The sequence below is a fragment of the Lipotes vexillifer genome, unplaced genomic scaffold (genome assembly GCF_000442215.2).
Source record: "Lipotes vexillifer unplaced genomic scaffold, Lipotes_vexillifer_v1.1 scaffold1008, whole genome shotgun sequence".
Classification (NCBI taxonomy): Eukaryota; Metazoa; Chordata; class Mammalia; order Artiodactyla; family Lipotidae; genus Lipotes; species Lipotes vexillifer.
In genome coordinates this window covers 2,388,058-2,403,288 of record NW_006772616.1, presented here as the reverse complement: position 1 = coordinate 2,403,288, position 15,231 = coordinate 2,388,058, and the positions used below count along the sequence as shown (strand labels likewise).

General features: G+C 43.8%; 1 protein-coding gene across 4 annotated transcripts in view; it reads left to right on the top strand.

The window, feature by feature from the left end:
- FOXP1 (forkhead box P1) overlaps nucleotides 1-15,231 on the top strand; it is a 606,527-nt gene that overhangs the window by 314,038 nt on the left and 277,258 nt on the right. Inside the window, exon 1 of one of the 4 annotated variants that reach the window (XM_007447658.1) lies at nucleotides 13,399-13,731. The exons of the other annotated variants lie outside the window; for them this stretch is intronic. The gene's annotated coding sequence lies outside the window, so the exon portion shown is untranslated. Of the gene's footprint in view, nucleotides 1-13,398; nucleotides 13,732-15,231 lie in introns of those variants that run through there. 4 annotated transcript variants of the gene reach the window in all.

Below are 15,231 nucleotides of genomic sequence, written 5' to 3'. Positions count from 1 at the left end.
GACCTGATGCTGAACCCGTTTTATAGATAGTAAAATGAAGACACAGAAGTAAACTCTGTAAGATCACACAGTCATGTATCTAGGCTTTAAGCCTGAACTCCTCCGGTTTCTACTGAAAGGCTCTGGGTGACGTGCTCACTCTGTCTGGGGGCGGCTTGTGTCATTTTTAGGGCTCTTGATGGAAAGGTTTCTCTGTGGTCAAAATCCATTTTGTGGACCTTATCAGTGATAGTTCTGGACACAGAATCATGTCAGTTCAAATAAATAAGTTCCCAGTCTTAAAGCCTAATCACAGTCCCCCCCCTTTTCTCCATGCCCCCAGCTCCACCCCCGCCTCCTTCCAGCTGCCAAGCCCATTTTATTTAACCTCTGAAGTCCCTCTCTTGTCTTCTCTTCTTGTCATTGCCTCCCCAGCTGCAGGATGGAGACTTTGCTCCTTAGCTTGGCCCGCAAGGCCAAGGCCAAGCTCTGTCCTGGCCCCGTTCTGTCTGTCTTCTGCTCCTCTCTCCAGGCCCTCATGGCATAACTGGGTGCCTCCTGTGAGGCTGGCCTTCTTCTGAGAGTTAGGATGGACACCAGAGTGATAGAGTTGCGGCCTCTCCCGTTGCGGAGCACAGGCTCCGGACGCGCAGGCTCAGCGGCCATGGCTCACGGGCCCAGCCGCTCCGCGGCACGTGGGATCTTCCCGGACCGGGGCACGAACCCGCGTCCCCTGCATCGGCAGGCGGACTCTCAACCACTGCACCACCAGGGGAGCCCTGTTGCCCTCTGGTGAACTTGTGCAGCTCATGCTATTGCTTCCTTTGGCTTTGGATGCCAGTCTTCCTCTTCCCCCTCCCCCTTCCTCCCGTGTATTAACATCCTACTCATCCTTCAAGGCTTGGCTCAGATATCACTTCTGTGAAGCCTTTTCAATTTAACCCAACCTCTGTAACTCACTCCTTTGTCTGGGCTCCCACAAGTGTGTGTTTGTATTTCATTATAACCTTTGTTCCAGTCTGCTCTGTGTTTTAGTGCATTGTTTTCAGATTTGAAAGCCACAAATTCTTGCCAGAAGGTAAGAACCTATGTAACTTATTTTTGTGCGCCCCAGAGCACACGAGGTAGAGAGTAGGTGCTCCATAGATTCTCTTAGGCACAGTAATCATAATTATCATTCTTGTTGAGGGCTTATTTTGCCTCAAGACTGCTAGATGTTTTTTGATTTTTTGTTTTTTTGCGGTATGCGGGCCTCTCACTGTTGTGGCCTCTCCCGTTGCCGAGCACAGGCTCCGGACGCGCAGGCTCAGCGGCCATGGCTCACGGGCCCAGCCGCTCCGCGGCATGTGGGATCCTCCCGGACCGGGGCACGAACCTGCGTCCCCTATATCGGCAGGCGGACCCCCAACCACTGCGCCACCAGGGAAGCCCGACGTTTTGTGTTTGTGGTTGCTTTTGCTCCTGCCAACTAGTTATGCGTTACAGATATGACCATTATCCATTTTACAGATGGGAAAACTGAAGTCCAGCAAGATGATATAATTTGCTCAGAGTCACAGAGCTGCCAAGCGGAAGGGCAAGCATTTGCACTCAGGGCTGCCTGGTTCCAAAGTCCATGTCCTTTTCATCATGGTACCTGAGAAATACACATAGGTGGTTGCTATGGAACCTGGAAGTCCAGATGAAGAGTCCACATCCCTTCACTAAACACTCACATGGCTCTATTTCTTCATCTTTCCACATCTCGGGAACATCCTCTTTTCACTCATTCTGCATATTTTGTATATCTCTAAAGCTGTGCTGCAGGAAAAGTGGAAAAGATTCCTGATTTGCAGATTCGGCCACTAGTCTGTTTGTTTTATTTCTTTTCTTTTTTTTAACAACATGGGGCAAAATTTTATATTGAATGTAAGAGCAGCCATAAATAACATAGGAGTATAGTGTCACATACTGTCAGTTATACTGAGCATGGGTTCGATTAGCTCAGCTTTCTTTTTGCGTCAGTGTCAAGGGTCTCCCCATCGTATGGGTTGAGTTCTTTGGGTGTAAGCAACAGTGTTGATCTCTGGCCAACTTAAAGGAAAAGGGTTTATTGAAGGAATAGCCAGTAGCTCACAGAACGGACAGAAGGTTGAGAGAGGACAGGAGACAGGACAATTCCAATATATAGGCAGCTTGAATGACTTGACTAGCACATCGGTGTGGCTGCTGAAATCAGCGCTCCCCAAACATTTCTCTATCCGCGTATCAGTCCACTGAGACGAATCAGGTGGGCCTCATTTGTGTTACAAATCTACCCCATGGCTATGAGAGGGCAGGGGAACTGACTGAGGAATTCCACCCTGCTTGCAGCAAGGTGGGGGGGCGGGGAGGGGAGGGCTATTTCCCCAAAGGGAAATTGAAGTAAGAATGGATGCTAGATAGCCCCCCAGATTCAACAAATACCAGCTGTCCCTGAATTCTACATGAATAGGAGCATTTATTGAAGAGATGTGCAGAGTTTTGCTCGATAGTCTTAGTTTCTGTAGCTTTAGGCCTCCTCTCTAACCAGGATCTTGAGTTTCTCATTGATGGTATTAGGAAACCTTCCAGCTTTACATCACAGGGAGTTTGATGAACGTACCTTTATCTTGTATGGCTCATTTAGTAGTTAAGTCCCTGGGAAATACGTGCGAACATACCCAGACCTGTAGCTAGCTGACTACTGAAGCCCTTCCTCCAGCAAGTTCTAATAGAACCCAAGCTCTAAAAACCCATCATCAAATAATAAAAGAGAAATAGAATAACTGCACAATTCAGGAGATTAATATAGAGCAGGAAGACAATCTTATTTTTCCTAATAATCTTTACTTTTATATCCTACTTTATGGGGGTGCTGTCTAATTTCATGTTCATTTACCTTAATTACTTCTTGCATGTAGTTTGCAGGGAAGTTTGCCATTTTCCCACATCTAAAAGATGGCTTACTCGAGTTTCGTTTCAGACCCGGTTAGAATTAATATACAATAAAACCCAGTGTGGATATTTCTCATTTTTCACCTCAAAGGATTATTCATCATAATAGAATCAGTTTTTCCAGAGAGATTTTATCAGACTTACACGTCAAATTAGTTGAATGCATTTCTTCTGCTAAGAAACAGAGAACCTTTACCCTGGAAGCATCTGTACACTGAATTCCAGTAATTCAGTGTTTCCTGACCTTGGAATAAAAACATAAATTTATTAGCCTAAAAGGAGATTGTTAAGATGGGAGAATTTGAGAATAAAAGAAAGGTCATAAAATCAAAAGTTAAATATTGAATATATGTTAGATTAAAAAAAAATAATTTTAAAGGGATAGGCTTAATTCTCCCCTACCTGAAGCAGAGGATTTGGGGGGAGAGATTTTTATGTGTGTGTAGTTGCATTTATTAGTGTGTCGCACGTGAGAACCACACAGGATGGGTAGGATGGCTCTTATAAACTTCCCTAAAAAAGACTTGTGTTCCTAATGTGGAAGATAATGGTGGTTGTGATAGGATCAGGCCAAGCTGGGGGGTGCCTGGTTTGATCACTGCCTCTCTTTTGATTTGCCTCATGGTCTGTATGTCCAAGGTTAACTGTGGGAAGGTTTTGGCCCTGAAACTATGACAGGCCCTTGCACGAATGGAAAGGGGATGTCGTTTCTTTCAAGTGCATTTATGAGGGGTAGGTGTGATCCCTTGACTCACTGCTTGATGGTAGTAAGCTCATTGGCTCTTGGGGTGAGTTAGTTTTAAATCCCCCTTTTAAGTTCAGTACAAGTTGCTGTGACCTTCTCAAGCTGCTTGCTCACAAGTATTTCAAACGTTGAGATGCTGGGCGTTTTGTCTAGTTCATAACTGAGAAATGCTTGCTTCTCTCTGTAAGATACGGCAGATTTGACCCTAGAGAAGAGAGATGAGCATGGATTTCCTTTCACTCCACAGATAAGATCTGCTGTAGTGAAAGATACAGGTGAATAGATTGCTTAGGCAGAAACTGTGGGAATCCGATGTATAAATGACAAGAGAGAAAATTTTCAGGGCTAATAGTAAAACCCTCCTCAGTGTGTAGTTGAAATTCACCTTCTCTGGTATTTTTGCACAAGATGGAGAATAAAAATAGTTATGATTGATGAAGCATTCAGTGTATATCTAACTGTAAGTCCGACTGGAGGGACTTTTAAATCACCCAAATGAAAGATTGCATTATCATGAACATGAATATGTAACAGTTAAGTATGTCATTGCTTATCATAAGTCCTGGCATTCACAGGGCTCTATGAGTCCAGCCAAACAAAAAGGAAAAACTTTTAGCAAACAGCAGTCCACAAAACCTCCGTGAATAAGGCCAGCCCAGTGGTCATGACTCTTAGTGGGTTATTTATGTTTGTGTTCCCAACCCATCTGTAGATTTGATTCGCACCCACAAAGGACTTAAAGATGTCCCCTGAGATACTACTGGGGTGAGAAAGGTAGTGTTGAAACCAGGGGGAAGAATTTATTCCTGGTAAGAGGAAGCCAGGAAGGAGAAAAAATAGTGAACAGTAACTTATTAAGGGCAAGGGGGTTAGGTTGGTTAAATATTTAGAAATTTTATTTCTTATAGGTTTGTTGCCATTTATGGGCTTGACAAATTATCATCTGTTAGAAAATCAAGAGGGTGGAAATCAGACAATTTTTATCTTTTTTGTCTTTTAAAAAGTATTGTCTTTTCCTCCAAATTATATAAGGAGTACATGTTTATAGCAGGAAATTTGAACTATAAACAAATATTTTTAAAATTAGAATTACCTCCTTTCTCAACACACAGAGATACTAAATGGAAGGGGGTATTCTTATATGTATAATATATGAAAAAATATAAATTGTTAATATTACATATATTTAATTATTTTTCAGTAGGTACCTACTGTTTTTGTTTAACGTATTCGTTATGGACGCTAATGTCCACGGACGCTTTATCTTTGTATCTACCATAACATGAAGGCTAGGACCATTTTAGTGGGATGAATTTATTAATACTTCAGAAAATTGCAATAGGTGCCTCACATCAGAATTAAATCTTTGAGTTATTTGTAGAGGAAAGAGAGATGGGAAAACCAAAGAATGAGCATTTATCGAATACCTGGTGCGTGCCAAATACCATGCTAGTCACTTTTGCACTTCATTATCGTTCAGTACTGATGATGATGGTGATGATGATAACTAACTATTGAGCGCCTACTGTGCACCAGGTGAGAACTTTGACACGTATCATTCTCATTTAATTTTCACCACAACCCAAAAAGGTTATCTACTTTTATTATTTCTGTATTAGAGATGGGAAACCTGAGGCTCAGAGAGGTCCAGCTGGTTACTCAAGATCACTGAGCCAGGACTTACAAAGCTAGGCAGGCCGTCGGATGTCTCTTAATACCCTAAGCTGCAGGCCACCTGGCCACACCCTGTCCCTACACTGTGTGTTGCGGGCCTTACCTATTCCATCCAGGGCATGGGGACAGTCAACACTGCAGTGACTGCCTGCTCATGATGGTGACTTTGGTGTGGATGCTGCTGTTACCTCTCAGGGAGCATCCATTGTCCTTGGCACCATGAGCTGAAGAATCATTCCCGTCTTCAGTTACTGCTTCAGCATCTGGTCACCAAGGCACAGCACATACGATGGTGTGTGGCCTGTGCTCTGAGCCCAGGTGATGCTGTTGTCTTAGAACAGGAAATGATGACTTGGGTGGGGTTGTCCACGTTCTGCAGTTGGGGCCATGCATAACCATTTTCCTGCTTTGTGACCAAATTTTCTGTAACAGCTGTTGGCCTATAGGACATTTTGTTTCCCCTCTCTCTGCTATTTCTTCTGCTCAAAAATTGGGATAATCATTGTACCTACCATGTAGAGTGAGGGTGAGGGTAGTAAATCACCTGAGTAAAAGCTTTGCGTGGAGTTGGCATGCAAGGAAGTATGAGGTGGTGGTGTTTTTGTTCGGGATCTTCTAAAGACTAAGAATCATTTTCTTCAGTGACAAGCTCTCAGGTGACATGGGGAACCATCTTAGATTTCAGGAAAATTGACTAATTACACTTTGATTAGTCCATTTCCCTCAAGGAAGTGATTTTTCTCTGTCGTTCCTAGGGTTTAGGATATATCAATGAGCATGTTTTCAACTGTTAGTAACAGAAAACCTCATTAGCAGTGGCTGAAAAGATAAGGATATTTATCATTTACTTGCTCAGAAGCCTGTAGGTAGGCCATCTCAAGATTGGTTCAGTACCTCAATAATATCTGATTGCTGGGTTGGCATATTGGTGATTTAGCTTTTCCCTCATGGTTACAAGATGGCTGCTAAAGCTCCAGGCATCACCTTTCTATATGTTTGCTTTTAAAAGCACAATGTAGGGTAAGAAGACAGCCAGAGAGAGAGAGAGAGAGAGAGAGAGAGAGAGAGAGAGAGAGAGGGAGAGAGATTCGTTCCTTTGCGAGAGGGAGAGAGAGAGGGAGGGAGAGAGAGAGAGAGAGAGAGAGAGAGAGAGAGAGAGAGAGAGGGAGGTTGATTCGTTCCTTTGCTCTAATCAAAGAGGAAAAATATTTCATGCGTTTCCCCCTCGTATCTTTTGGGCAGAACTAAGTTAGATGTCTATCCCTAAGTGCAGAGAAATGTGGGAAGGGGAACAGGTGATTTTTATCAGCTTGAAGAGTAGTAGGAGGAAGGGAAGGAGTTGGGAATGGTGTCGAATAGCCATCCAGCCCTGTCTACATATGGAGCAACACTTCATACCTAACCAGCTATGGTCAACCTAACATCTAGGCTGTGCCCAGCTTAGGATATGAATGTCATTATTCTCAGCATTATTTAGACTGACAGTGCATTTTTGGATTCCCATAATATTGCTAAAGCTGAAATTTCTTGGTATCAAGAGATGGTGGGTAACAAACACTCTTTGTTTACTTTCTTCATCATCAGGCTTTATCCCATCTCACACTCTCTGTCTATCAACCCAAGGAATATTTTGTAGATGGCTCAGCTTCCTGTTCAAAACCATAGTTCTGGATGTTCCACACCCTGCACATGGAGTTGGGTATGACTAACCCCCCACCCTCAAGTGATCTTTGCTTCTGTGTTTGCCCATTGTGAAAGAAACATCCTGACAGCTCTGATGTATTTATGGTGTCATACGACTGGTTTTACAGTCACTTTGTTACATCAGTCTTTCTCCCTAAGCTGAAAAATTTATCACACTTGGAGCTACGGTGGAAAACTCCACCTGAATATGTGTAGTTTGGAGTTTCCGGTGGGGGGGCGGGCAGGGTGGAGGGATGTTACTGTGTAAGAAACCTTTCATAATGTGACTTTCGTTCCAGATGGTGTGAGTTATCTGAGTTGGTAGAGCAGAGCACTTTCTCCAGGGTAGCGGGTGTCTCCAAAGGCCCAGTTTACAGGCAGTGTGTCTTTAAAAGAGTAGCAGGTACGTGTTTCTGACAGGGAAAAAAATTATCTTGCAAGTGGTTTCTTAAGGAGTGCACTTGCTTCTAATCCACAAGCATAAATCTCTCACCCTAGTTATTCAATTAAATTAATCTGCAAGTCTAATCAAAACTGTGATTAAACTTATGTAAAAATTAGGTGAAAACTTTTATAACATTTGGAAGAAAAGATTCAGAGTAAGAACAAAATTTTTAAAGAGTCAGGACCGAAACTGCTAAATTTGAGAGAGTTTGTTGATTTCCATAGAGAGGAAGATAACATTTTTAATTAAAAATTAATATATAGAATCTTGAACTAGGAACCAAATATCCATCTGCTGAGGATCAGATTCTCATGAATATGGAAAATTTGTGACACTTCTAAAACTGCACAGTCCAAGATAGAGTAGCCACTAGATGTGTGTGGCTATTTAAATTTAAATTAATTAAAATTACATAAATTTAAGAATTTAGTTCCGTGGTTGCACTAGCCATATGTCAAGTGCTCAGTTGCCTCGGGTGACTCGTGGGTATTCCATTGGACGGTGTAGGTCTAGAACATTCCATCGTGACAGAAGGTTCTATTGGGCGATGTTTCTCTTGCTGAGTAGTTTTCCACCAGGAGCAGTTTCCCCCAGCAAGGAACGTTTGACAATATCTGGAGACAGTTTTGGCATCCCAGCTGGGGTGGCAGTGGTGCTTCTGGCATCTAGGGACTCCGCTGAACTACTCCAATGCCCAGGACAGCAGCTCCTGCAATGAAGAGTTTACTGGACCAAAATATCAATAGTGCTGAGGTTGAGAAACTCTACTCGGCAGGGCAGATGGACCCCTGTGGCCCCGAACTCATCATCTGAAGTTTTAAAGCAATTCCCACCACCAAGATTGCAGGTAGCCTATGTTTTGGGTATAATCGTGGTGCAAAGTAGGATTGACTTGGGGTTGATTCAGTTAAATGAAAAGACTTGTCCCAAGTTCCATGTCCCTAGTTAGTGGCAAAAATGGAGCTCCATCGAGCTGCTGGGAGAGTCTAGTGGATACTAATGCAACCGAGGCTGGAAAAATAAGGGGTCCACGGTGTTGATTCCCCTCCTTCCTCAGCCTTCTCCCCTTCTCCCTGTCCGTCTCCCTGCAAACTGAATGGAGCCAACCATCGGAATCTTTATGTCTTAGAGTCGGGTGGATTGTCCTTCCACTCCAGGCCAGTAGCAGGAGCCGGGACACCAGTGTGAACAACCAGGGCTCATGGTGACAGTCATTCTTGACCCCGCAGGCGGATGCCAGTATGACATACCAAGAATCATTTGTCCCAAGCAGAGCTGGGTTTGGATTTGGACCCCGCCACTTAGCTGTGGTGTGGCCAGGGTTACGTACGTAGCTTCTCTGGGTCTCATTGTCCTCCTTGATTAAACAAAAATACGTAGTGTTTCTAGTATTCAGTAACTATGCATCCTGTAGGGTTATTTTAGAGATTTAATGAAAAAAATGCATGCAACATGACTAATACAGTCTCTGGCACATTAAGACTAAAGTAGCTGCCTTTTTTGTTGTTTTGTTATTGTTTGTGTTACTGTGGTTGCTAGTCCCAAGGCAAGCTGGCTCTGTTGATCTGGGTTTTTCTCCCGCCCCGGGAGGAAATCATGGCTCTGGTTTGCCAGTCTGCCTGGGCTGCAGCCAGGGCTCACGCCTTCCACCCTAGCTTAAATGTCACTTATCCTGTTCACCCTATTTGAATAAATTCCCTCAGACCCTGCCACTATTTTATCATCCTTGACTTATGACTCTTTCCTTCCTAGAATCTGGTAAATTTTATGAGTACCTGTTTGTGTTTTTACTGGTTATCCCTAGGCTTGGAGTTGGTATTAGGCGTTCGGGATTTAAGAATTAATGGCATATTATAATGAAAAACTAAACTCACGAGAATGAGGAAAGAAAAGGAGGAGACAGGGATAAAGCAGCCCATGGATTTTGCACGCTAACGTGAACTGAAAACTCACTCCACCTGTTACTCATTTTGTGACCCCCTCGTAAATTATTTAACATGAGTCTCAGTTTGCCAAACCTGTGAAATGGGAAAAATGTTCTAAGAATTCCATGACAAATATAGTATCTTCTACTTCAGTTAGATATTCAATAAGTGGTAGTTTTTATAATGATGAAAGAACCAAGATGGGAGTAAAGCTAAATGATGATGAATGAATTTGTCAGCTTTCCTTCCCTTCTGTCAATAACAGAGAACTTCAGCTTTCACACAGTGCCCTATTAGAATATTTATGTCTCCTAGAATAAGTTTAGTGTGTCCAGTGGATTGAGACTTCGGTAGGCTGAAGGTCAGACTCTTTGATCAAACGAGTAAAAATTTTCCTGTGAGTGTCAGTGGGTCTGTGAAAGGGATTCCGAAAGTGTTAGGGCCAGTGAGTTTGTGTTGGCCTGTCTTCAAGGACCTATGCAGCAGCCTTTCCTCCTTCCTGACTTTGCCCCCCAACACAACTTCCTATCAGAGGATGAGAGGACCAGATCTCATCCCTTGTCTATGAGTCAGGTCAGGAGATGCGAGGTCTGTTGTGTGAGCCAGCTGGCCATTCACCTGAGCTGATGGGCTGGTCCATCCCTAACCTGAACCACCGCCAGCAGGGGCCTAGAGAAGAAAGTTTCTTAAGTCTATATAAGAGCACATACTGGATGGTTTTAGATCTCTAGTTTAGCCTGCTTTGAGATCATCTTGAGTTCTTTCTGACTGCGGGTCCTGGCTTACTCACCTAACTCTTTCTATTATTAGCAGAAAAGAAAACGTGGCTGATGACCTGGTTACGCAGGATACAGGAGGTCTACAGATTTTGAGTATTAGCTGTGAGAGCTTGTTGGTTTTCCTGTAAGGGGTAACGAATATTGTAGAGTTGGAGGACGATGTGTAGAAAGCATATGTGTTTTAAGTTCCTGTATTGTCCCTGCACATAACCCAAAGCCAGCTCCAGCTAGCTAAGCAAATGAGGGAATTTCAGTAGCTCATGTACTTGAAGTCCAGGAGTAGGATGGCCGTACTGTCAGGACTCTGTCCTGCTCTTGTGCTCACCTCCGAGTGGCTGCATCCTGGCCTCTTTCAGCCAGCTTTATCTTTCTGGGGGCAAGCCTATCCATGTCCTTAAAGCTTTTGAAAACCCAGCAAAAGGACGGTCTCTGTCTCTCCCAGGAGTTCCTACAGAATACTGGTAGCTGAGCGTCATTCTCTTTTGACACATTTCCATCCATCGGCCAATCAATGCGGCTGGCAGAGCAGAACACACTGATTGGTCAGGCCTGGTATATGGTCCCACCCTCTGCAGGTGGGAGATGCATCCACCTCCTGTGAACCACAGGGACGGAGAGTGGGGAACCAGGGCATTTCTCCAAAGACAATACAGGCTGGTGTTAGACGAGGAAGAGGAGTGTGGCTGTTTGGCAGAGGCAAAAGCAACCCTCTCCACGACCCTGATCCCCTTTGATTTAACGGTGCCGGTGACTTGGGGAGCATCTCATGCCTCGCGGTGTCTCCATTTCGCTTCCAGAGCTGCTTGCAGGCCCTGGGCCTGATTTCGTTTACAGCATCAGCACACCTCTCTCTTCTTCCTTGCAGTCATGATACCCCGGTCTTTCCCCCAGAGGTTGCAGTAAATGGCCTTCTCCGAGCCACAATCAATGGCATTCCGTAAGGTGTGACAGAAGAGGCCATCTGGCACTTGTCCCACTGTCGTTTCTTGCTGTCCAGGAAGGAGGCATGCTGGAGGGGGAAGGTCGCAGCTCAGTGAAGCCCTGCTGTCTCTCAGACGCCTCACCCCCAGGCTCAGGGCTGTAGCACAGAAACGCCGCAACAGTCACACACCTGCCGCAGTTCCCCCTTTCCCTTTGTGAAATTTCCCATCAGAACTGGTTTGTGGAATAATCATCATAATGAAAATGATTTTTGAATGCCATTATAAGTTTGAGTGTTCCGCACAATACTTTCCCAAATATTGGACAGATTTTCTCTCTTTTCTTTTCTTTTTAAGATGCCAGCGCAGAGATCACTGGCCCATTTCAATTTTTATTGAAACAAATAAACCCAATAAAAACACTTATGCTGAGAGCTGTGGCGCCACAATAAAAGAATCACACTGTATTGAATTTATTGATTTATTTATTTACTCCAACTGGAAAATCGAGTATTGTGTTAATGTATTTTATAAGAATCACAGTGCTCGATGAAATGGCTAATTTATTTTAGCGTATACATAAGTAGCTAGCAATTTTCCCTGAGACAGCCTAATGAAAATGATGCCGATGAAATTGTCTATACTATGAGGAGTGACAGAGACGAGTTATTATTGGGTGAGTGCTAAGACTCATTGAACTGGCCATCATATCTTTGAACTTTTGAACTGCTACTTGTTCTGTGTGATTTATTGATTTTGCTATCTCTCTGTTTAGCTCAACTTTAGTTTTTGCCCAGCAGTGCAGATAAGTGGCATAGGAGATTTAATTTCATGGGTATCTGGGGTTAAAACCTATCTTTAAGAAGAATGCTAAACATGTTTTAATAAAACATGAGTTGCGGGGGTTTTAAGTTTCTGGATGATAGAGATCTGATAAGGACCAAAGCAGTGTAGAGGCCAGCCCAAGGGTTCCAGTCTGGGGCAGCGCTCTTTTTTGGTGAGCTCTGGAAGTTTCACCGGGGCCACGTGCATTTTACTGGCTCCATCAGCCCGACTGCATCCTTAATTGCGTGTATCATTTCTTCCGCTGCCTGTGCCCGGGCGCTCACACCCCGTGTTCTGCAGGGGTGGTTCTGGGGTTCGTGCAGGCAGCAGCGAGGTGCCTCCCCTCCCCTCCTTGTGCACCGAGCGCTGGCCGCTCTTTAAACACCCTCGTTTTGGCGGATCTCTGAGGGACACTGCTTTCAAGAGCAGCCACGGCTCTCACCTCCGGGATAAAGACATGGAAGCTCGCTCTGCGCTGGGGCCAGGCTGGCTCCCAGCTGCTCCCCCCTCTCCAGATCCGCTCTCTGCGGTCCTCATCTGCGCTGCCGTCCTCCTCAGCCCGCCCTGACCTTGGCGGGGGGGATGTTTTCCTCGATGCTTGGGGAGGGGGTGGGGGGTGGGAATCTCATACTGAGTGACGCTGGCCAGAGAGCAGCCTTACTTTTTTATTGTTGTCTTTCGGTCTGCAGAACTTTTCTTAAACATGTAACATCTTAGGAACTCATTCTCGATTATTATTTTGTTTGATTAGCTAATTTCTAGAGGATGACTTGACCACAGTATTTTTTGCTTGCTTTTTTTCTCTGGGGAGGAGGGTTGCAGGAGGTGGGAAAGAGCTTTATCATGTAAAAGTAACCATCCTAGAAATTCCAGGTAATAAATTTTCAGGCGCATGAATGGTTAAGATTCTTCACTCAGTAACACAGTATGTGAATGTCGAATTTTTATGAAGGTAACAGTCTCTTTCTTTAAAAATCTGATTTATTTAGGAGGTACTTTTCAATGACCAAGTAATTTTAACCTTCAGGGAGAGATTGGGGTGGGGGAACGGGAGGAGGTGAATAAAGGAGGCTTGGATCTTTGCAAGGGTTTGAAAATTCACATCCCCTTTAATGATTAAACTGGCAGTATCTTTATTTGGATGTTAAAAGCTTTTTCTTACATTGCAAACATTCTCAGCAAATTTACAGTCAGATATTTGGAAACAGCTAACACTAAAAAAAAAAAAAAGAGGGAGGAGGAGGGCCTGTTTGAACTAGGAAACAAAATTAGTGGGAATGACTAAAACGACAGGACTGACCCCAACACCATTAGGGGGGGGGTGGGGGGGTGGGAAATTCCATTTCATTGCAACTATGTTATTGTTTACTTTACCATACACATCCTAATATGGTTACCTCCCTGTCAGAGGCGGCCAAACCCAGGGGTTGAGAGGCCCCCTCCGGGGGAAAGCTCCTAACTGCCTCTCAGACAATAAGAAACAAACGGTACAACTCCACAAAAGGCTTCCCTGAAAATAAGTGTCAAATAAATCCTACAGAACTCTCGCTTCTGCCACTGAGCTCTGTATACGCAAACCTGTTTTTATGCCATTGCTGCCAGGGCTGAGCTGCATTTGTTTGGAAATAAGCCATTGCATTTTCTTTTTTCCTTCTTTTTTCCTTTTCTTTTTTTTTTTTTTCTTTTTTATTTTTTTTCTTCTCACTTCATCTGAGGGCTCTGGATTAATTCCTTGAGACATATCTTTGCATACATGTCTCATGAGTTATGTTTCCTGGAGCCTTTTACTAGGAACATTAAGGTAAGAATGTTGATTTAGCCCGGGACCTTTGTCACTCAAACTAATGCTCATCAGTGATATAGACATTGTAAAGAAATATTGCGGAGGTCTTTTGTGGTCCCCCTCCCAAACGGAGAGGTGCAGTTGCTTTTAATTGTCATGCATGGATTCGGGGGGTGGGGGGAATGCCACCAGTTGTGGATGATATGGAGCAGAGGTGTACTCACTGGTGTAAACACTGGTAAAGACACCCCGGATCCTGTGGCAGCCACAACAGTTTCACGAGAAGGCTTTTCCCGTTGTTTCTTCTAATTCTTCTCTACTTGTGGTGTTTCTTTCTTCTTCCTCTTTTTTTTTCTTTTTTTCCCCTTCAACTCTCCTGATCTTTCCCAAATCCTCATGGTCTTGAGGCTTGCCTGTTATTATCTGCAACTCCAGAACAAAGGTAGGTTGCTTAACTCTGTGCTTCGGGGGAGGGCCAAGTTATTTTGGGAGGGATGTCTTCCTAATGCATGAGTGGCTGACCTAAAAGGGGGGTGGCGGGGAGATCATGCCTAGAGCCGAGGGACGAGAGAACACGCACTGTGGCAGTTTTTGTGTAGTGGAGTTTATTTTTATGCAACTTAAGGAAGCAGCAGCATCTTCGGTTAGAATGGACTGGGTAGCTCCTGAAATTCTACACTTGATGTCACTGATGTGTGTATATTGCATTACCATACCGGGGTTCAGACATTTGGGGATACTTGAATCTATGACAGCAGATAAGGTTTTTTGATTGGCTTCTCCATCCAGTTTATCAACATTAAATAAAGGAGCTAGGATATTTTTTCTCTTCTTTTCTTCGGAATTTTAATGTAAAGGTGTGAGTGTTTGGGTGACTGGCATACGTACTTTTCTCTTTTTTTCTTTTTTCTTTTTTGGTCTAATTGCTTTAATTCCCTGGGCACCTTCACTTATTTCTCAATGATTGTGTTCTCTCATTTTGCGTAATCTGGTGCTCTGTTAGCGTCAAGGTGGAGGTTGGCTGTTTTTAACTAATTGTGCCTTGCTGGGTGGCAGTACAATAGAAAAAGTACAGACCACAGGAAATTCATCTCCACCTGAAAAAGGGACTGGAATAGAGTGTGCAGATTCATAATGGCAAACAAGAGCAAATTAAGCATTAGTGAGGGATATTAACAAGCTATTAATCATAATAAATATGTTTGGCAGTGTTGGGTTTGCATTCTATAGTTTTCAGTTTAAAATAAAAATCAAAGTCGGTGATTAGAAGAGGAAATAGTTCTTTGGCTTGTGAGAGGCTGGGCTATACTTGTTCATTAGTTCAAACCACATTAAAAGTGAGCAGTTTGTTCCAGAATCAAGTACATCGTTCCCAAGCAGATTTGAATACATCCCCGTCCAAATGCAATCTCGGGTTCATGCCACGATTGCTTGGCTTTTTCTGAGCATCTCCGCTTCAGCACGGAACTCGAGTGCTAAGAATTTTATTTTACATTATTACATTGCTCGCACATTCCT